At 38.0% G+C, this 23,503-nt stretch overlaps 1 pseudogene; it reads left to right on the top strand.

Moving 5' to 3' along the window:
- Positions 1-19,637: 19,637 nt before the first annotated feature.
- Positions 19,638-19,737, top strand: LOC138803105 (U6 spliceosomal RNA; annotated as a pseudogene).
- Positions 19,738-23,503: the final 3,766 nt, after the last annotated feature.

The raw sequence follows: 23,503 nt of genomic DNA, 5'->3' as shown, positions 1-23,503 counted from the left end.
CCTTGCATTGCTGTAGGCTGGCAGACTATCGGGGAAGCCATAGGACCAACTGGCAACATAGGCCCTGATTTCAAATCCCCGCCCTGACACTTACCAATGGCAGGAGATACTAAGAGACTTGTTCCCATCCAATGTCACGGTTGAATGAGTTGATTGTGAATGATGTTCCTATAAAATTAGACAGGATGATTTCAGGATGCTGATTGAATTTAATATTTATGAAGTATTAAAAGAACACTATTACTTACAAGAATGCAATAATTTCAGGACAAGGATTTCATTAATAGTTTATTAAGGATGAAAACAATAACATTAATTACATGGAGGCATAATAAATACCCAAGAATTTGTAGAAATGTAGTCTATATAAATGAATAATGTATAGACATCTCTGGCACTCTATAAACTTATATATTTATGAGTGTACTGCCATCTGCATGTCAATCTGTTCATATTATGTCAACCCCTGGGGCTCGATCTCAGGTCCTGGCAACTGCCTGTCAGCTCAATTTGCCCCAGGATGACCTGTTGATACTCACTCATTCATGAATTGTAGGCCATGAGTTCAGATGCCAGCACTCCCAAACAATGAATCGTGGAATAAGAAGCTGATGGTGGCACATTTTTTTTCCTTTTCTCTGAAAGTACTGGGTGTCAGATATAAAGTGTAATACATATGCAGACCTACAATGCTATGCAATCAATATAATCAATGTTCTATGTGTCATAATACTCAATAAAATAAATGGTCAATACATAAAAAAAAGAATAACTATACTGAGTGTAATATGGAGTGAACATATGTATATGAATATAACTCATATATTTAAAATGTACATGAATAGAATGTTTTTTAGTGCTGGGGATCCAATTCAGGCCTAAGGAACAGACTTGAATTTCTTGACTTCAAGGAGGCAAGCTTCCCCTTCCCACACAGTGCAACAGAGTTACCCAGACAATGAGTTCAAATCCCAATCCTGGCAGAAAAAATTTGCACCTTTATACTATGTGTGGTCCAATTCTTAGGTATTTCATTCTGCCTATATTTAATGAATGTGACTGTTTAAATGCTTAATGAAGTATTAACTAAAATCAATCAGTGTCCTAGGATATAATTATGTATAATTTGAATCATTCAATAACAACTAATTCAATCTTGACATTGATCACATTCCGTTGGTAATCGTATGGTTAAGAATGAGTTTCTTAGGTTCTCCTACCATTTGGAGGTGGCGGGACCAGGATTTATACTGTGGGATCCAGCTCCCACCACTTCAACCCGAGGATAGGGAACTCACTGGTCTGTGCCAGAACATTAGCGAGACCAATGATTAGGCAGACACCAGTTGATCTCAGCAGTCCTCCTTGATACTTACAAGGCTGTGATAGGAAGATCATGGTCAAAGTCACCCTAGGCAGGAAAGTCCTCGAGACCCCTGTCCAACTTCAGTGCCAACAAAGTCAGAAGAAGATCTGTGTGACTCCAGCGGTATAGGGCTAGTCTTGAGCAAAAGCATCTTACAGACTGTACACAGATCCTGAGTTTAAGGTCCGGGACTAGCAACAAACAGAAATACACAATAATCTAAAGCAGGTCACCCTCTTGTTCCCAACTAAATTGGACAGAGTTCCCTGGGAAAGGGGCTGGAGGAGCCACTGTCATCTTGACTCTGCCCATTCTGCTTGCATCAAACGATTCTGGCCACACTCTCATTCTTTCATGGTTCTTTCTGACCAATGGGATATAAGAATGGTGGTCACGCCTACATTCCATGTACCTGGTAGCACTGGGATTCCCTCTGTTGGTTGACACCACAACTAACAGTTGAGGCAGGTAGAGGTGGCTGAGTGGTGATCAAGAGACTCAAGGATTAGGAGGAGAGGCCTTGTTCAGCCCCGCCATGTACCTGGTCCCCTTCCGCATTCCACATCGCTGAATTTCAAAACTGGCACTGCCTGCTTGGACCCATAGCAACTTTTCGAGACCTCAGGAGATGGCACGCTGTGGGCAGGCTTAGGGCCTCGACCTGGTCCAGGCCCCCCTGTCCTCTGCTCCAGGCCTGAGTATTTGCCATGCTACTACCTTCATTGCTCGAACCCACCCGGAGCTGCCTCCAATAGCTTCTCCCAGCAGCACATGTGAGTGGCCTCCTCCTGGCCCATACCCTGTGATGCCCCACAACACGAGATCCCCCCCTACCCAACCTAGACCCCCACCTACCCATCCCCTACAGTCTGGCCAGGGCTCTGCCAAAAATGTGCCCCAGGGGTGGGGGTGGGAATGGGTGTTGACCCGAGGATCCCACCCCCATCCCTAGCTGCCAGTGTCCCAGGAAACAGGGAGATGCAAGGATGGGTGAAGAGGGGCACCACAGAGCCCCTGGTCTGGAGCAGTGGGAGCCACACAGCCACACCTCTGCACCATTCCTCTTCCTGGTGGGAACCTGGTGGCTTTAGTCAGAGGTGGGGAGCAGCACCTCCACACCTGCCTTCTAGGGTATTTTCCTTTTTGGGGGGTTGAGGGTGTTAGATGCAGAAGATAGGTCTCTATTGCTGTGTGAGCTCTTGTCCTCTGTACTCGCCAAGTCCATCTGGTCTCCTTGTCCTTCCCAAGAATCATCCATGTGGCCCAGAAGCATGTAGGCTGGAAGTAGGGAGTAAGTCCATGTATGTAGCTTTTAGGACCCCACCCATTTCCTCAACACTGCCCCGACCTGGGGTCAGACACCCCTCTGGGGTCACCATGACCCCCTATTTGTTTCTTCTCCTGGCTGTGAGGAGCCACTTGTCTCAGGACTCCTTCATCCAGCGTCCTGACCTAGGGTTTTGGTGAATGGGGAATCAAGGGTCTGGCTCTGAAGAAAGGGATAGGCAGGGTGGTGCTGCATAATTATAGTGGTGCTCCCCTTGGGTGGGAGCCCCTGATTCCTCCAAGGGAACCCCCGTGCTCTAGCTTGTACATTGTCCGAGATGAGGAACCAAAAAACTCTTGAGAGGCACTACTCTGAGACTCTGTGTGTGTGTGTGTGTGTGTGTGTGTGTGTGTGTGTGTGTGTGTGTGTGTGCATGAGAGAGAGAGGGAGACAGAGAGAGATATCATCTTCCCCCTTGTACAGCCTGACTGTGCTCAGGTGAGTGATCATTTGGAAAATTGCAGGTGCTGCATGGATGAGTCTTCTGTCACCTGTCTGGATGTGTGTGTGTGTGTTTGTGTGTGTGTGTGTGTAGAAGTAGGTTGTAATAAGGAGGCTGGGTTCTTTGGTACTTCAGCCTGATACATTTGGGGATGCATGGGCTTTGTGGCTGAGGTCTGGAGGCCTGGAAGTGTGAGGCACTTGAAAGGGGCTCAGCAACATTAAATTAGAAGACCAAGATAACTGTGTGCCCTGGAGCTTTCTACTCCTTTGGGCCTGGTTGTTGGGAGTGGGAGCTTGGGGGGAACTGGGGGTGGGGCCCACAGGGGTTGGCTTCCCAGGGGGACAGAGAGCATGGCCAGCACTTAGTAAGGATGTGAGCCCTGCTAGTATGGAGTGCACCAGCATAGGTCAGACTCCAGGTTTTTTCATCATGACGTCTAACGGGTAAGGCCAAACCTATTTTAAATCTTGTTCTGTGATCTTCAGATCTCAGCCTCCTGAGTAGCTAGCATTATATGCATGAGCCTCTGGCCCTGAGCTTCTGGTTCTTTTTGGAGTATTAGGGTTGAACTCAAGGCCTTAGGCTTGCCAGTCTTCTACCACGGGAGCCAAACCTTTCTGTCTTGGGCATTTCCAAGATAGAGACTCAATATGTGCTCAGGCTGGATTGGATCATGGTCCTCCTATCTGTGACAGGCATGCACCACCAGGCCCAGTCCTCCTTAGTTGGAATGGTAGACATATAGCGCCATGTTCAGTCATCGGTTTAGATTATTGTACCAAACTCTTAGTCTACAGCAGCCTTAAAGCTCTGGGTTGGGCCTCCACCAATTTACCTCAGTCTCCTCCTGGGACAGTTATGAGGAAACAAGGGTTCAATACAGGGAAATCTCTGGAGCAGGGCCAGGCAGAGAGGGAGCAGCTGTCAGATACGGTTCTTGGAAATTCTGTGAGTATATGACAGGAAGCTAACCCGGAAAGGGCTCAGATGGGGCCTGTTATTAGTCGTGTGACATGTTTGGGAGTATGAAAGAAAACATGGTTTTCTTTCATCCTTACCCAATTCCCATGAGGAAGGGGATCCTTCACTCTGTTCAGTTTTGTAGCTGGGGAAAATGAGGCACGGAGAAGCCTGGTGACCAACTCATGACCTCCAGTTGACAGGAAGCTCAGCCTGACTTCTCTGCCATGGTACCTAGGAGAATGTGTGGTATTCAGTCCACTTCTTGTGGTGGGAAGTCCACTTCTTGTTAGTCATGGGGCTTGAACTCTGGACTTGGGTGCTGTCTCCGAGCTCCTCAGCTCAAGACTAGCGCACTACCACTTGAGTCACAGTGCCACTTCCAGTTTTCTGGTGATTCTTTGGAGATAAGAGTCTCATGGACATTTCTTCCTGGGCTGGTTATGAACCATGTTCATCATTTCTCAGCCTCTTTAGTTAGGATTATAGTCCTGAGCTACCAGCACCCAGCTTAAGTGTAATTCTGACTCTCTCTCTCTCTCTCTCTCTCTCTCTCTCTCTCTCTCTCTCTCTCTCTCTCTCTCTCTCTCTCTCTTTTCCCACTCTCTCTCTCCCTATTTCTCTCTCACAGGAACTGGTTGAATGGGTGCTGGAAGAGGTGACCCATCGTCCCCATGTGCCTGTAACCCAAAGTGGCCCTCTCATTCTGGAGGTGGGCTGTGTGTCAGGAACTGTCTCTTTCAGCCTGTTGAACCAGCCCCAAGAGGTAAGCCCCTCTGTGGCCTGGCTAGACCCTGACAGTTATTCATTGTCCGTCCAGCTTTATAGGACTTAGTATTGTTTTCTACGTCCTTTTCTAGCAACTGGCCAAAATTATGATACATAGTTATGGAATGAAAATGTAATGCCATCTTAAGAAAATCATTTAGAGCTCTGGGAATGTGGCTTATGGTACAGTGATTCCCTCCCATGCATAATTCCTCAGTACCACATAAACAGAAAAAGAAACATTGGAAGTGGTGCTGTGCCTCAAGTGGTAAAGTGCTAGCCAGGAGAGAAAAAAACTCAGGAATAATTCCCTAGCCCTAAGTTTAAGCCCCAGGGCTAGAGGACTGGCAAAAAAACAACAACAAAAAAAAACAGAATAAAACATTTAGTTTATAAATGCAAAATAAATAATCCATACTTGGAATATATATTGCTCTTTCCATACTAATACCTGACAATACTCATTCATTCATGTACTTTACCTATATTAGGATACTGTGTTAAAAAAAAAAAAGTTTTGTTCATTAGGTCACAGCAATTAATACCAAAAAAGTGCTTAGATGTCAGGTGAAGATTAATTCTGGAAATTCAAAGATTCCAGGATTTGAGTGGCCATTGCTAATCACAATGAGAAGGGTAGTCTAAGTGAGATTTGGAAATCTTTTTGGTTAGTCATGGCACCAAAAGGCAGAAGCAAATTATCAGGTGGGACAAGAGAAGGAATAACTCCAGATGAAAGGAACAAATGATAGTAACTAATGCATACCAGAAACCAGTCTAGGGAACCATTTTTGGTTATTGAAGAACTAGTTTTCAACTAGGCTTATTCCTCATTGTCTTTAGCATTCTAAATCTCTTAGGCTAGTTCTTAATCTCTGTGTGATAAATGTATCTCCTCCTATGCTGTTCTTTCATACCTGATCTCTTTTGATTTCTAAAAATCTCAGTCTTTCCTGATACTAAATACACCTACACAGATGGCAGAGGATGCTTATGTAAAGGTCCCATAGCTCATGAGTCATTAATTTAACAAAATGGAATAGGAGGACTTATTTATTGTTACCTCAATTTTTCTGAAAAGCTGCAATGTCATCATTTGATTCAAATTTCCATTCTTTGTCTACATAGTGTCATTAAGTGCACTAAATGGAAATATGAGCTGGGTGCTGGTGTCTTAAACCTGTAATCTTAGCAATTCAGGAAGTTGAAACCACCGGACTGCGGTTCAAAGCCAGCCTGCTCAGGAAAGTCCATGAGACTCTTATCTTCAATAAACCACCAGAAACCCAGAAGTGGTGCTGTAGCTAAAGTGGTAGAGCCCTGACATTGAGCTGAATAGCTGAGGGACAATGCCCAGGATCAGAGTTCAAGCCCCACGACCAACAAAAATGTGCAAATATGACTTTAAGTTTCCCCAAAAGGAAGGACAAGGTCAATAGTAAACTTCCAAAGCAAAAAAAAATCCAAAATGATTCAGTGCACCTACTTTTGCTGAGTTATTTAAGTTATGGTTTCTTGGCTGGACAGATTCTTTTCTTTTAAAAATTGTCAAATATTAGCTTTGTAATAAAATTCATCTAGTATTTATTGGTTCAAAACAGAAGTCTTGATACAGTTGATGTCATTAGCTTTATTTTACCAGTCATGGTGCGTGAACTCGGGCCTGGGCACTGTCCCTAAGCTCTTCAGCTCTAGGCTAGTGCTCTATGACTTGAGCCACAGCACCACTTCCAGCTTTTTCTGCTGATGTGGTGCTGAGGAATAGAACCCAGGGCCTCATGCATGCAAGGCAAGCACTCTACTACTGAGCCACCTTCCAAGCCCATCTCTTGGCTTTCTTATTATTTTAGTTAAAATAAACCAAGACAGGAGAGTCTGTCAACCTCTTATCTCTAACTAACCACCCAAAAGGCCAGAAGTGGGGTTTTAGCTCAAACAGTAGAGTACTAGCTTTGGGGGGGGGCAGGTTGGCAGGAAAGTCATCTATTCAGGGACATGGTCCAGCCTCTGGGATCAAGTCCCAGAACTGGCACAAACTGAACAAACAAGCAAACAACAACAACAAAAAAATACACCAGGTATTTCATTGGCACCCTCCTTGAAGGAGTACTGGTCTGAGAAAAGCCTGCTTTTGCTGATTATACTCACTGGATCTTGCTTTTTTTTTAAATTTATTTTATTTGTGAACATGCTGTACAGAGGAGTTACAATTACATGGGCAGGATAATGCGTACATTTCTTACCAAGCATTGCAGCCTCCTCCTTTGTTTACCCTTCACATCCCTTCCCAGCCTCCCCCCTCCCCCCCAATCCCAATCCTTCTCCTTCCCCCCCTTTGCCTCCCCCCCCCGCACCGACGTTGTAAAGCTCGTTTTGGACATGAGAACTTGTACTTCTCATTGTTGCAACAGGTCCACCTGTGTCCTTAAACAACTGTTTTTTCCCCATCTCCTCCACAAGTTATACTGACATCAAATATAGTGAAAGCAAGGGTTATACTGTGGGGGAGGGACATACAAAACAACAAACACTTGCATGAAAGAAAAAAACATTAAAATACACATCTAACGGTTCATTTTCCTGACATCACATTATTTGACCTTTTCAGCTTGACTCATACATATACTACATATTACAAATAAGGGAAACCATGTCCGTTGTATGGCTAGTAAAGATCTTCTCCCAATCCGTGGGCTTTCTATTGTGGATCTTGCTTTTTTGAATCCTTATTGATGTGGAGAACTCTGGTCCAGACTACAGGAATGGATAACTGAATCCTGCAACAAGAGAATCATCTCAGGAGTGAAATATCCATCCATAAAGCACTTTAAAATATCCATGTCTTTGTTTCTTTGCAGTAGGACACCTTTAAAACAATGTTATTTATTTTTGTTCTATGCTGGCCCTCAAATGGCACATTATTTCCTTTTGTAATACTCTCAACCAGAAGTTTACAGACAAGTTTTATATGAATAAAAATACTCTCTTGAAAAGTCAGGGACAGAGTTCTCTTCAAGCCCTGGATCATTTTCTTGTATAGTAAAAAGGAAAGCACAAGATAACTTGAACTTTTTCATACCTCTATGTTCAATTCCTCTCCTGAGATCAGTTTCCACATTCAGTAATAGTTACTTCCAGTAACAATCTATGGAGCTGCTTGACGTAAAATGAATGTTTGCTGGCTTCATTGAAATAGCACCAGGACACCTTTGGACATCATGTAGCAGTGTTTCAGAGACAACTTAGTAAAGAGAAAATATGAAATTTAAATTGATATAAATACATTATCCATGAGTACATTGAGTTCAAACTTCATAAGTGCTCTGAAATTAAGGTGAATTTTAAATGGGAAGAGGGTTCTCAGATCATTTTCTGTGAGTGTGTGTGCTGTGCATTATTTTCCAAGTGTACAAGAGTTAACATTTAGAAATAATAGCAATAATAGGAGAAAGAGAAGTTCTGTGTTTAAGGATTCAATACAATTTAGAAGACTGTACAAATAAGACAACATTGAATCAATGAAGCCAAGTTCAGTATATAGATTTACAGAAGTGAAAGCGTTTTTCCTAAGTAGAACATGAAGTATGAGGCCACTCCCTTTCTAAATCACACTTGTTAATCATGCAAATTTGTAAAACGTAGAATAGAAGAATGATTCTGGTTCCATGCAAGTCAGATATAAAAGAATGGACTTAACTGGAAAAGAAATTCCATCTTCAGAGAGCAGGGATTATACTAGCAATGAACTTGGTGGCAAAGGTAATATTTCTTTTTATTTCCTTTATATATATATATATATATATATACATATATATATATATATATATATATATATATATATATATATATATATATATATATAGTTGTTGTTCGTGGCACTTGAACACTGGGCACTGTCAATCTGCTATTCAGCTCCAGGCTAGTGCTCTACCATTTGAGCCACAGCGCCACTTCCAGTTTTCTTGTAGTTGATTAGAGGAAAGAGTCTCCGGGACTTTCCTACCCAGGCTGGCTTTGAACCTCAATCCTCCTAGATCTCACAACCACCCAGCTTAAGATCACATTTCTAACAGTATACACTAAGCATATATAATGTGTTTGTTCATATATCTTTATATGAATTCTTGAGTTAAAAATCTGGGCTACAGCTTAGACTTCGCACTCACAAAAATGTTTGTAGTTTAAAAGTTGATACTCTTGGAAAAATAAAACAAGAATGTAAAGAAGTCTGGAAGTTCAGTTTCCATCCAGTCTGGGCAGAAGAGTCTTTGAGATACTATCTATAATTAACCAGCCAAAGCTGCATTGGAAGAACAGTTCAAGTGATAGAATACCAGTCATGAGCAAGATTGTTGAATAAGAGCTTGAGGCTTTTGCACACATACATAAAAACATACACATACACACAGAGGCCCTTATATGTGCACACACAACTAAACAAATAAAACAACTCTCCGAATATGAAGAAAAGCTAGAAAACAATAGAAAATATATCCTGAGAAAGACTAGAATCAAGTGATAAATTTTAATATTAACAGCACCTCAAGTGAAATTTCTTCAAAAAAGTTTGAGACTATTACATAGGTAGGAACCAGAGATTGTAAGAAAGTCAATTAATCCTTATTAAAGGGATCAGATCCGGGGAGGAATGAATCAGAGACCCCTGCAGGTGCATGTTTAAATGTTCACATCCTGTTTCAAATGTTAGAACATCTTTCACAATTGTACATAAACACTCTGAGCAGTCAATGGTTAAGATTATCGGAGAAGTTCAATATTGTTAGTGTGTGTTTCTAGATTAAATAAACCAATAAACTATGGCAGGGTAATGTGATACAAGCCTGCAATTCTAGCACTCAGACTGACAGGAGATTAGAGGGTGGAATTACATAGTGATACCTTCCCTGGACCAGGTAGTATAATTTTGTCTCAATAAAACAAACCAAATTACAAGAAAGGAATACACAGTTGGAAGTTTGGGCTAATTTTGTCATTATGTTTTGAGAAGTCAAATTTCCTATTGAAATGCAACTGATATATAATCCTCAGTTGTGTTTTAAATGCTCTCTTCATTACAGAACATTCTTAGATGCAAAATAGCTCATGATTCCCATCCAAAATTTGAAAAAGTAAGTAAGCGTCATTCTGTTGGAAGGCTTACAAACCTTCAGCCTGGAGAAATAGCAAAGTTCGTCTAATGTAGGACTTTGGGCACCTTGCTAAATTAGAATTTAGATTCAAAATAAATAGTTCGGTTTTGTTTGTAATTCAATGTTCTACAGGACACTACCAAATTCTTTTTAAGTAGAGGTTTTAATTGACAAATTCACAAATGATTCTGACATTCTATTTGCTTAGAATATTCTTTCAAGAGAGTTATAATTAGAATTTAGTTAATAGAGAATTCCAACAGTTCATGTATAAAAATGATAATGTGAATAATCTAGACATAGTTACCAACAAATGGATGATATTAATTTATAAATTTAGAAAAAGAGCATTTTTTGAGGTTTGGTATACTATGGTATGAAGAGAATAATTGTTTGATATCTTCTTTCTTCTACATATATGTAACACAGGAAGCAATTTCCTTAATTACATGCCTCTGTATACAATGAGAAAAATGCTAGGTTTGGGTTCATTTTTTTTTTTTTTTTGTGGGGGGCGGTCCGGTCGTGAGGCCTCAACTCTGTGCCTGGGCACTGTCCCTCAGCTCTTCAGCTCAAGTCTAATGCTCACTCTACCACTTGAGACACAGCGCCACTTCCGGCTTTTTTTCTTTTTGCTTATGTGTGCTGAGGAATCGACCCCAGGGTCTCATCCTTGCAAGGCAAGCATTCTACCACTGAGCCACCTTGGGCTTCCCAGCCCAATTTTTGTTTTTGATTTATTGGTTTCTCCTAGGACTTGAACTCTAGGCCTGGACACTGTCTCTGAGCTCAAGGCTCCGGCCCTACAACTTCAACCTCAGTGCCACTTGTGTCTGGTTTTTTTCTGAGACGTTTATTGGAGATAAGATTATAAGGAATCTTCCTGCCTGGATGGACTTTGAACCATAATCTTCTGATCTTAGAATCCTGAATATCCATGATAGTTAAAAAAAAGTATAAATATAAATATTTGCAAGTGTTCTGATCTCAAGAATACCACTGGTGGAAAATTGATGCAACAAGTTTATTGTGGTGTTCTTTGCAGAACAAGGAGGGTATCACAATACCAGAGGTGTAGTATTTTTTCACAGTAGAGATAAGCTATTCATGATGTGAATTAAGGGAACTTTATGGTGCACCTTACAAGTTGGAAACTGTTGGGCTAGGATTGCTTTATGGCATAAAGCTTGGGATTGCTTACTCTTGAAGAATTATTACAGATACTTCATAATTTTATCCTCTACCAGAATGTGCCTATTTTTCTGTTGACTTCTAAATCTGTAACACCCCATTGGAAACTGTATCTATTGCAGAATTACGTAACATAAAAACAAGTACTGTTTTGAATCTCTCAGATATGGAATGTTCAGAATTTGAAAATGAGTAGTTATTAGTCGAAAATGAACTTTACAACTTTGGTGGGGGGGCGGGGAGTATTGGGGGGACGGGGGGAGGGTGGGAAGGGATGGGAAAGGGAAACAAAGGAGGAGGCTGCAATGCTTGATAAGAAATGTACTCATTATCTTGCTCATGTAATTGTAACTACTCTCTACAGTATTTTCCCAATAAAAATTAAAATCTAGAAAAAGAATTTTGAAGAACACATATATTATGTCCTAACAACTTATTTAATTTTAAAAGTTATGGGTTTCCATATAATTAAAGTGTTTTCGGTTTTACTTGTGTGAAAGTACTAATTTTTTTTAAATATGCAAGTATATTGTGAAAATACTGTCTAGTTGGATAACATTCAAGTTGATGACATTCTGATAAAGAAGGGGTAATTAAATCAAATTAGATGCCAAATAATACTGATTTTTAAAATTTTTACTATATAAAAATAATATTCACTATACCAATACAGTGAAATTTTACTTTATGCAACTTATTTTTTAAATTTAATTTTATTGTCAAAGTGATGTACAGTTGCTTAACAAGTAATTGTAAGGGAGTAAATACATAACTTTTCAAACTTGTTACCCCCTCCCTCATTTTTCTCACAGCTTTCCTTCACCTCAGTACACCTCACAAGTTGTAATGTATATTTCCAACATATTGTCTGTGTGTATTGCTATTGCATTGGCTTTCTCTTTGTCATTTGTGTCACTATTGTGATGTTCCTCTTCCCTTCTCTAATTAAGGTAAATGTATACACAATACACAGGGTGGTACCAAAATCAAATACTGCAAGGGATAAACCATAGGGGAAAATCAAAAGAAAATAGAAATCACAAAATACGTTAAAAACAACAACCGCAAATAAAAATCTCTGATTCCATATCTTGGAGTTCATTTTGTTCAGCATCATCTTATATGTTTATATATGTGCATAACAAAGGCACTGGAAAATAATAGTTGCATGGACAGTATATCGTGAAAAAACATGTTACCTGTTTTTGATGGTAAAGGTGGAATTAGGATTGGTGAATTTGTGGTTCTGATGAAGGAATTTCAAAAGAGTTTTAAAGTTATGACAGGTAAATTTTAATTGTTCAAAATGTTTAAGAATGTAGCCTATTAAGAAAATTTAGAAGTGCCTGGGAAAATAGGCTTTCATGCATAGAAATCCATGGAGACTAAGTGGAGAGGGAGCAACGTGAGTGAAGAAGGCTCATTTTCACACTAAACAAATAAAACTCACAAATCTAGTTGTAAATCCTGTAGCTTCCGTTGAAAATTGCCCTTACCCAGGAAATATACTCTCACTGTGAGAGACAAGGTTATGGTGCAATTTAATTGAAATTTCTTTTTTAAAAAAGACATAAAATTTTGTGAATTGACCTTTAATTACCAAACAATAATTCTCTGAACAAGGTAATTTGGGTCAAAATATTTAGGGAGAAAGTGCCCTCCACAATGAAAAAAGGTATTGGGTTTACACTTTTCTGTTTGTAATACTTTCCACAATGTCTTTGCACGTGAAGCACTGAAACACAGAAAAAAAAATCTAATTGGATACTTCAAAGCAATGATTTCACATTTCTATGTGGCTCACAAAAAAGTAATATACTTATTAAAATGAGATAGTGAAGATTTCTCTTATTACATAAGCCAAAAAGTTTTTGGTTCAGAAAAGAATTGGGCAAATGGAAAAGGTAAGAAAACAGTGTTCTTAGAAGTCTTAGCTAAGCAAATTGGCTTCAGGAGTAGAGGGAGGCCAAAACATTTTAATATAGATTGTCTTAGTATTTTTGTTACCTAAGGTGATTTTACAGACTTTATTTCGCTCACTACAATGCAAAATAGATTGAATGAAGACATGAAAATAAATTGCACATCAAAATGTGGCAACTTAATAAAAGAGTTTTAAAGGAGAAACCATGAAGATGTAGCATTGGGGGCTGGGAAGGTGGCTCAGTGGTAGAGCACTTGCCTTGCATGCATGAGGCTCTGGGTTCGATTCCTCAGCACCTCATAAGAAAAAGGAAAAAGCCGGAAGTGGCATTGTGGCTCAAGTGATAGATCGCTAGCCTTGAGCTGAAGAGCTGAGGGACAACGACCAGGCCCAGAGTTCATGCCCCATGATGGGACCCCCGCCCCCAAAAAATGATGTATCAGTGGGGGAGGCCTTATAGTCCTTCAGCTTCACTAGACTTGAAGGCAAGAAGTTGTGATTAATTGGAAGCCACGCAAGAGCTAAGAGGAAGACATAGAAGTAAGACATAGAAGCATTGTCCTTTTTAACCGACAGTGTCATCCAAGGTATGGGTGGTTTAACTCTATTCTTCTCCATACATCTTGTTGAGCAAATGCAAGACACAGAGAAAAATAATCTATTGAAACAATTTTGCAAAGAATAACTTCACTGTCCCTGATATGGTATCTAAGGAGAGTCTTAAGAGAGAAGATAAAAGTGGAGTATTCTTCTGTTTCCTCTAAGCATCTTGTCAGCAAAATATATCTTTGAGGTTAGAAGTGATTGAACCAAAAAGTGGTGGAGTACTTATTTTTGTGGGCTCTTTAGACACAAGAATACTTTCAAGGTAAAAGGGAAAGAAAAAAGGATATCCAAATATTTGTGATCACAGTCTCTTGGACTGGTTTTTTTGGAGACAAAATTTTCATTAGAGTTTGTCCTGATTAACATCAATGTTGGGTTTTCATGGAAACCAAATGCAGGGGGTTAAGTTTAATGGACTCCCTTGAACAAGTAAACAGCATGATTTAAAAAAAAAAGGTAAATAATGTTTAGTGAATTTCTCTCACCAATTACTTTTCCAGAACAAAGAAGGAAATATATAACTAAAAATCAATTGATTGAAAAGTATGAAGAAAGAGTAGTGAACAGAGATGAAAGAAAACATAGGGATTGTTTTCTCTCCACTGGAGTGATGGGTTCTTGATCTTGTTTCTTCCATTCTATCTTCACAAGCTATCAAGGGTGGCTCAGGACTGGAGTATCCAGTTCAGACAGAGAGAACTTACAGAAGGAAGATAATATTTGCAGCAGATGTAGGTGATTTATAACCTTAGACAATCTATTTAAATCTGTATAAATTTTTCCCCTACCCCAAACTTCCCTCTTTGAATAGTTTTGTTTGCTTTTCCCAAGACTGCCCTTCATTAGCTGCTTAAAATTTTGAGAAGTCATATTCATACTCTCTAGAGATTGCTGTTTGATTGTATTTTTGGTGTGTTTTTTCAACTGAATTTCAAAAGATTGTGCAATTGTGTTACAGTTAAATATGTCCATCTAACTGCCCAATGCTCCTGGATCAAATTCACTCCTTCTATCATTGTGAACCAACTCCTTCTCTAAGATTTATTTCAGATTTACCACTTTCTTTATCACATGCGTACATTGAGTATTCTAGCTGTACTTGCCTCTTGTTGCATTTTCATTCATTCTATCTTTACTATTATGCTTCTTTGGTTTCAACTTCCTGATAGTTTTTCTCTTAAACTGTCAGTACTTTGAAAGGTTTAAATACATTCCATGGAGTTTCGATCCTCAATATACTTGAACTTATGTCAGCTTATATTTCCATAATTCATTCATCTGCAATAATAATTTGCAAGACTGGAGACGTGAAGCACCTAGACATGATTTTATTCTCATCCATTTGGAAGATTAATCTTTAGTGAACAAGAAAGTTTAAAAATGGTTTAGGATATATTCCTAACTACCAATTTGTATAAATGGCTTTGTACAATGATGTGTGATTATTTTATTTTACATAGGATAATATTTTCTACTACCTATAATTTTTGGAAAAAAGAAAATTAAAATTTACTATTATAGAGGAATATGATAGAAATAGGAGACAGATTTTATGTTTGTCACATCTCTGATGAGTACTCATATTCAAGACTTACTATGTTAGACAGATTGGGAAAACACTAAAAAAATATGATAAGGCAACTATTTGTCACTTTTTAAAATGAACATTTTTAAGTGATGAAATTTACTTTATTAGCTAAGATTTGGGTTTGAAATATGGGAGGCTGATATATTTAACAAATTTTGGAAGGCACCTAATGAACAACACAAATGGTGGGTGGTACTATTTCTACACTTTAATGAATGGTTGAACCTGATTGGCATTAGTGCTGGGTAAATAAATCAACTCTATTGTAACTCTATTGTCACTTAGTATCATCTATTTGCCAAATGTTATTTTGGCGAATGTGATTTTTTTGGTAGATCGTGCGGCTTGAACTCTAGCCTTGGGTGTTGTCCCTGAGTTCCTCAGCTGAAGGCGAGCACTCTACCACTTAAGCCACATCGACACTTCCTATATACGAGTGATTTATTGGAGATAAGAGTCTCACAGTTGGGCTGGGATGTAGCTCAGTGGCAAAGCGCTTGCCTAGCAAGCGCAACGTCCTGGGTTCGATCCCCAGTACCAAAAAAGAAAAGAATAAAAAATACAGTTAAAAAAAAAACCCAAACAAGAGTCTCCCAGACTTTCCTGCGGGGCTGGCTTTGAACTGTAATCCTCAGATCTCATCCTCCTGAGTATCTAGGATTAAATGTGTGAGCCACTAGCGCCTGGCTTGCGAATGTGATTTTTCTTTTTATTTTATTTTATTTTATTTTATTTTATTATATTTTATTTGAGAACATACTGTACAGAGGGGTTACAATTACATGGGCAGGATAATGCATACATTTCTTACCAAGCATTGCAGCCTCCTCCTTTGTTTACCCTTCACCTCCCTTCCCAGCCTCCCCCCTCCCCCCCACCCAATCATACCCCCCTCCCCCCCCACACTGACATTGTAAAGCTGGTTTTGACATGACATTTTGTACTTCTCATTGTTGCAACAGGTCCACCTGAATCCTTAAACGACTTGTTTGTCCCCATCTCCTCCACATGTTATACTGACATCAAATATAGTGAAAGCGGGAGTTACACTGTGGGGGAGGGACATACAAAGCAACAAAGAAATAATCTTATAAATGCATTAGAAACACATGCATGAAATAAACGAAAACATTAAAATACATATTTAAGGGTTAATTTTCCTAACATCACATTATCTGACCTTTTCCGCTTGACTCATACCTATACTAGATATTGCAAATAAGGGAAACCATGGGACCTATGTTTCTTTGGGCCTGGCTTACTTCACTTAATATAATTTTTTCCAAACCTTTCCATTTCTTAACAAATAGGGAATGTGATTTTTCAAAGATTATTTGAAAAAGAATACACTTTCAAGAGATTAAATGCTTTGAGAATGACAACATTTTTATACCACAGAACCAAGTTTTACTGAAGTACCAGTGTTTTGAAGAACTAAAGATCTTCTCAATTGACGTTTTTTCTGAATTGCCTTTGACCTCTAAGTCAAGTTTTCCTAGCCTTGGTAGACCAAATGTGGATCTATTCTTCCAGGAGCTATTTTTCTGACCCACTTATACTGGATGACATTTTTTTATTAATCATTAGGGGGGTATTAAAATAATCTTGTGATGCTTTGTGATCTTGTTCACTTATATGGGCTGGTCATCTGTAAATTGAAAGTTTGATTACAGTACTTTTTCTCAGATTTTGTGATCTCAGCCTTCGTTTTAAGTTGCATTGCATTTCAAATTGCTTACTGCTAATTCCTGATTCTCAATTATAGGAAATATTATAGGAAAATATTACAGGAAATGAGAATTAACATGGCTCTTCAATTACTTCTGTTTGCACGTTGAATGGGACTAGTTGAGAAGTCTTGACCCTGTTATCTAATGATGCTGGTAATTGAGACCTGGGATCCTAGGACCCATGCGTCTTGCAGAAGAATAATATCTTTTAGACATCATATCAGAAAAATTTAGTTATAATCAATAGGAACGCTTCAGAAATATGGAGAAAAACAGTTTGGAACCAGCGAGTTAAAACAATAAACAGAGCAGCAGAGTAAAATCCCTTATAGATTAGAGGAAAACAACATTATATATTACCATGTGAATTCTGAAGAACAAGAACACTTAGAAGGTATCACAAGTTTATACTGAAGACATTACATTGATAATTTTTATATACTAGTATGTATTCCAAACCTAATTAATTATATTCCAATTCTATTTATTGGAATAAATAATTATCAATTTATTCGTCATATTATCAAATAATTCTAGTAAGTTTCACTGTGTGAAATATAAAATCATCACATATAAATACAAAATATATAGCTATATATAATATAATAAAAAAGGGCACATGTTTTGCATTGTTCTGTTGTGGTTAGGGTATCAACGACAACACAGTTTTAAAGTATTATTGCATTATCTCTACCTCAGAATTTGGTAGATTTAGACCTAAAGCTTTACCATTTGTTGATTTTCAGCCTGGAGGCAAGAGGAAACATTGTGATTAAAACATTACCAATTTCACATAGTGCTCTCCTATGACCTAGCAATCCCATTTTAGGGCATTTACCCAAATGTTTACAAACAAGACCACACTAAAGCTACCAGCAAAACTATGTTTATTGCAGCATTATTTACCATAGCTAAGATATGGAACCAACCCAGATGCCCCTCAGTAGATGAATGGATCAAGAAAATGCAGTATATATACACAATGGAATTCTATGCCTCCCTCAGAAAGAATGACATTGCCTCATTTGTTAGGAAATGGAAAGGCTTGGAAAAATTATATTAAGTGAAGTAAGCCAAGCCAAAAGAAACATAGGTCCCATGATTTTCCCTTATTTGCAATATCTAGTATATGTATGAGTCAAGCAGAAAAGGTCAGATAATGTGATGTTATGCAAATGAACCGTTAGATATGCTTTTAAACGTTTTTTCTTTCATGTATTTGTTTCTAACGCATTTATAAGATTATTTCTTAGTTGCTTTGTATGTCTCTCCCCCACAGTATAACCCCTGTTTTCACTATATTTGATGTCGGAATAATTTGTGGAGAAGAAGGGGAAAAACAAGTTGTTTAAGGATACAGGTGGACCCGTTGCAACAATGAGAAGTACATGTTGTCATGTTGAAAACGAACTTAACAATTTTGGTGGTGGGGGGCAGGATTGGGTGCGGGGGTGGTGGAGGCTGGGAAGGTATGTGAAGGGTAAACAAAGGAGGAGGCTGCAATGCTGAAGGTGGCTCAGTGGTAGAGTGCTTGCCTTGCATGCCTGAGGCCCTGGGTTCGATTCCTCAGAACCACATAAGCAAAAAGAAAAAAGCCGGAAGTGGCACTGTGGCTCAAGTGGTAGAGTGCTAGCCTTGAGCTGAAGAGCTGAGGGACAGCGCCCAGACCCAGAGTTCAGGCTCCACGACCGGACCCCCAAAAAAATTAAAAAAAAAGAAATGTACTCATTATCTTGCCCATGTAATTGTTACCCCTCTGGACAGTATGTTCACAATAAAAAAATGCTTATTAAAAAAATAAAAAAAAACATTACCAATTTAAGGCCTAATAAAGAAGAGAAAGATATAGACTTCTCCTGCAGCTATGGAAATATTTGGTGATAGAAAGGCAGGAGTGTAATTCCTGCCTGGTCGGAAGGTAGACAGGCCAGACATTAGGTAATCATGCTTATGAACAATTTTTTCACCTTCTTGGCTTTAGCTACCTTTGAAATGGTAGGTATAATAAACAATTATATTTTGATAAAATACCTTCTAGTTCGAACAATTCTGTCTGAAATGTTCATCTATCTATGATCCCTTGTAACTGAGGTTAGTTTTGTTCCTGTAAGACAAACTATCCTGTCAGTGTAGGATATTCTGGTTGGTCTGTTCCTACATGGAAGAAGGATAGTCAGGTAAACATTTGTGCCAGTCAGACCTCACTTGGGAAAATTTCAGCTGCAGAACTTTAGAAGTAGCTCTTAAGGAAGGCTTACTTTGAATCCATTAGCTCCACAAAGCTAACTCAGTTGCATAAATAAGTACTTGAAAAAGCCATCACCTTAGGACCTAGCTATAAGTTCCTCAAAGTATGATCAAACCTAAATTGAAAAAGGCTTAAAATTGTCATTGACAAAAAAAGCAAATATGAGCAATTGAATGAACAATACAATTTTTTTCCACTATACACATTATTTTAGGGAAATAAGATCAATAGTATTGTTGGGAACAATAAGCTTTCCTTGTTACAAATAGGCACCCAAGGATGTAAGCCTGTATGAAAATTGCATCATTAACTACTTAAATTTAGAGGATACTACATGATTCAGCAGCACGTATACCCAAATTACAACAATACAGAGATTAACATGGCACTTGCAAAAGGATAATATGAATATTTGTGAATTATTTTATAATTTTCATTCTTCAGTTGCAAGAAATGACAGTTACTAAAAAGTTGATTACAAAATTACAAGTATAACAATACATGCAAGTGTTAGAATTAAACGTTAGTTTGACATCAGGGTATTAAGCCTTCATCTTAGAAAGGCCTTTACATAGAATAACCTTTACAAAACTTTTGAAATTAGTTAACATTGTCATTTTATCCCAAAGAAATATACGACTATAAGGACCTTGAAAAAAAGTAATCTTAAATTTTCTATATGGAATGCAATCTGAAAGGACACATTTATTAATGAATATATATATTTTAAAAATGTTGAATTCAAAGTATATCTAGGAGAGAATGAAATAGATTATGGATATTATGCAAACACTGAATATTTTCAAATATACTGTTTTCAGACAAGAACCAGAAATGTCTTTAGTTTCTGTACTACTCACATCAACAGATAAGTTCAAATTATTTCTGATTAAAAAATCACAAACCATGCAGAAATCATATAGATGTATACAAATAACTCAAATACATTTTGACATAAAAGTCATGCAATTCACTTGTAAACATACCAGGGAACTTTTACAGTAAGATATTGCTGTTATTTGGATTGTGAAAATATTTTGTATGGACACAAGAATGGACTTAACTTAAACTGATATCAAACTTAACTGATATCTTATCTATGCAATAATGCTGCAATTATTCTGGTAGTTTTAGTATGGTCTTGTTTGATGCCCCTCAATCGAAGAAAGGATTAAGAAAATAGAATTCTATGTAATGGAATTCTATGCCTCCATCAGAAAGAATGACATTGCCCCATTTGTTAGGAAATGGAAAGACATGGAAAAAATTATATTAAGTGAAGTAAGCCAGGCCCAAAGTAACATAGGTCCAATGGTTTCCCTTATTTGCAATAACTAGTATATGTCTGAGACAAGCAGAAAAGCTCAGATAAGTTGATGTTAGGTGAAATGAACCCCAAGATAAGGATTGAAATGTTTCTTTTTCTTTCTTGCGATTGTTTCTAACATATTTATAAGATGAATTATTTTTTGCTCTGTATGTCCCTCTCCCACAGTATAACCCCTGCTTTCATTGTATTTAATGTTGGTATGATTTGTGGAGGGGAAGGGAAAAAACAAATTGTTTAAATAGGGATGCAGGTTGACCCACTGCAACAATGAGATGTACAAGATGTCATGTCGAAAAATGAACTTTACAACTTTGGACGGGGGCGGGGGGGAGGACAGTGAAGGGGTAAGGGAGTGGGGGGAGATGGGAAGGGGAAATAAAGGAGGAGGCAACAATGCTTGATAAGATATGTACTCATTATCTTGCCCATGTAATTGTGAACCCTTTGTATGGTATTTCCACAATAAAAAAATAAAATTTAACAAAAAAGAAAAAGAAAATAAAAGTAACTTAACCGAACCATTATGACTTAAGAGAACAATTTGTACAGCCTTCCACAACTTCAAAGAGTTAGTGATACATACTTATCCTTTTGGTAATATCAAAGGCAGTTTCTTCCAAGTTGTTCTTCAGACCTGGTTTGATATAATGTTTCAACTGAACGAGATCCAGCATATCTTTGCTATCTCTATTCCCAGAAGCAAGATGCAAGGGAATCAAGAGGCCTTTAGTTTGGGCATTGGTATCTGCATCATGATGAAGTAAGAAAGAAGCCACACTGGTATTATTCCACATATAAGCACTGTGCAGGGGTGTCCAGCCATTCACAGTTATTGCATGAATATCTGCTGCTTGAGCTACCAACTCATGGACAATGTCTAAGTGGCTACTGTAGGCTTCCCTGCATCTCTAGTATTCACCGAGTGGCCTTTATGGAAAGTAGACTTCACACTCCAATAAGCCGATTATTTTCAGCAACCCAAAGAAGAAATTTGCTTGGATCCTATTCCATTTTTCCTTGCAATTGATACCATTCCTCACTTTTTCATTTTGTTCCTCATCTTCATCAGAATTGCCTAACTAGACATTTTCAGTGCCAGTGGGAATAAGGTGTCCATGTTGAACTGGTGAGAAAAATACAGTGAATTTTCTGCATTTGTTTTTTTTATGATGATTTATTTTCTCCTTTTCCATTTTTATTATTCTAAGTCATTCTCACTGGAAAGCAGGGAATTGATGGAGAGCAGAGGAAAGATGTTCCTCTGTAATCAAAGGTACAGACTGAAAATGATTATCATTGTTGTCTTCATGTGCAGCTTCTTCTAGGAATGAGATAATAGAAGGTGGCTCAGTGGTAGAGTGCTTGCCTGCATGTAAGATGGCCCTATGTTCGAGTCTTCAGCACCACATAAGCAGAAAAAACCAGAAGTGGGGCTGATGCTTAAGTGGTAGAGTGCTAACCTTCCGCTGAAGAGCCCAGTACCCAGGGCCAGAGTTCAGGCTCCACGCCGACCAAAAATAAATAAATAAATAAAAGAAATAAGGCTTTCTATATAAATGATTTGGGAAATGGCAGAGCAGAAAATGAAATGATGCATCCAAAAATACAAAAGCAAAATAAATTAGGATAATTGTGGAGCAGTCATATTATCTATGAGAACCATGAAAGAGAGAAGTGAGAGGCAGAGAGATGTGCAATGATCTAGCCACAAAATCCATACCTCCGATCAATTTATAGAGCATACAGTATTTTATTTTTTAAAAACATGGAAATAGAATGTATGTATTTACTTTGAAATTAGTAAATACATTTTTAGTAGCCTGCATAAAGAGACATAGCTTTGAACAAATTACAGATAAGAATCTAAATCCTTGATAATTCTAGTAACACATCTGACTCAAATCAGGTGAATCACACTTTTCCTGTACAATGTAGGAATAGGTCCAAGCTAGGAAAGCAGCTAGAGATTATATCTGTGACGAAACTTGGTGGACAATGGTGTCAGATTTACTTTTGGTGATCCACTTGCACTGGAAGCATGATTCTGAACTATTGCTTGCTGATCTAAACTATTGCTTTAATCATTGTATTCTCCAAGAAGAAAAAGTGAGATTTAGTTGAGAGGAAAGTACTACTAATACATTTTGACTTCTCATTAAGCACCTTCGACCATCAAAATCATTTGAAGACGATAGACAGGCAGGCCTACTTTTTTAGATGAAAATAAAGCAATTTAAATAGTCATGCAAAGACTTCTATTTTACTACTGCATTATACATTTTTTTCTAATGTTGGGTAACAATAAATAATGGATCTATTAGAAATCTCTTAAAGCTCATATGTTCAATCGTAAGTTCTCTTATACTATATCATGGCATTTTTTGTGTATGTTCTTAAGAAGAAACTTAAATTACTAACTTGAATTTCTGACAGGACAATATCATCACTGTACATCTTGGTTCTATACTCAGTTTTAAATTACTATATAAGTATGTGCATTAGATAAATATAGAGGAAAAAGTAGAAGCCATATTGGTGGTTTGTGTCATTAATCCTAGCTAATTAGAAAGATTAAATCTGAGGATTTTGATTTGAAGCCAGACCAAGCAAAAAAAAAAATGTCCATTAGATTCTGTTTTTAAAGTAACCAGCAAAAGCTAGAAATGGAGCTGTGGTACAAGCAGTAAAATGCTAGACTTGAGAAAACTAAAAAAAAAAACTAAATTCTGAGACAGACCCAGGCCCTGAATTCAAGCCCTATTATTACTATCAAACAAATTAATTAATTAATTAATTAATTAATTAATTAAAATAAATTAAGTGAGGCAGGTAAAATATAACACCCGTGGTGACTGGATTGTGTATCATTT

Source organism: Dipodomys merriami, unplaced genomic scaffold (genome assembly GCF_024711535.1).
Source record: "Dipodomys merriami isolate MVZ:Mamm:240054 unplaced genomic scaffold, mDipMer1.0.p SCAF_333, whole genome shotgun sequence".
Classification (NCBI taxonomy): Eukaryota; Metazoa; Chordata; class Mammalia; order Rodentia; family Heteromyidae; genus Dipodomys; species Dipodomys merriami.
The sequence above is the reverse complement of the archived record's forward strand: the minus strand, read 5'-3'. Positions and strand labels throughout refer to the sequence as shown.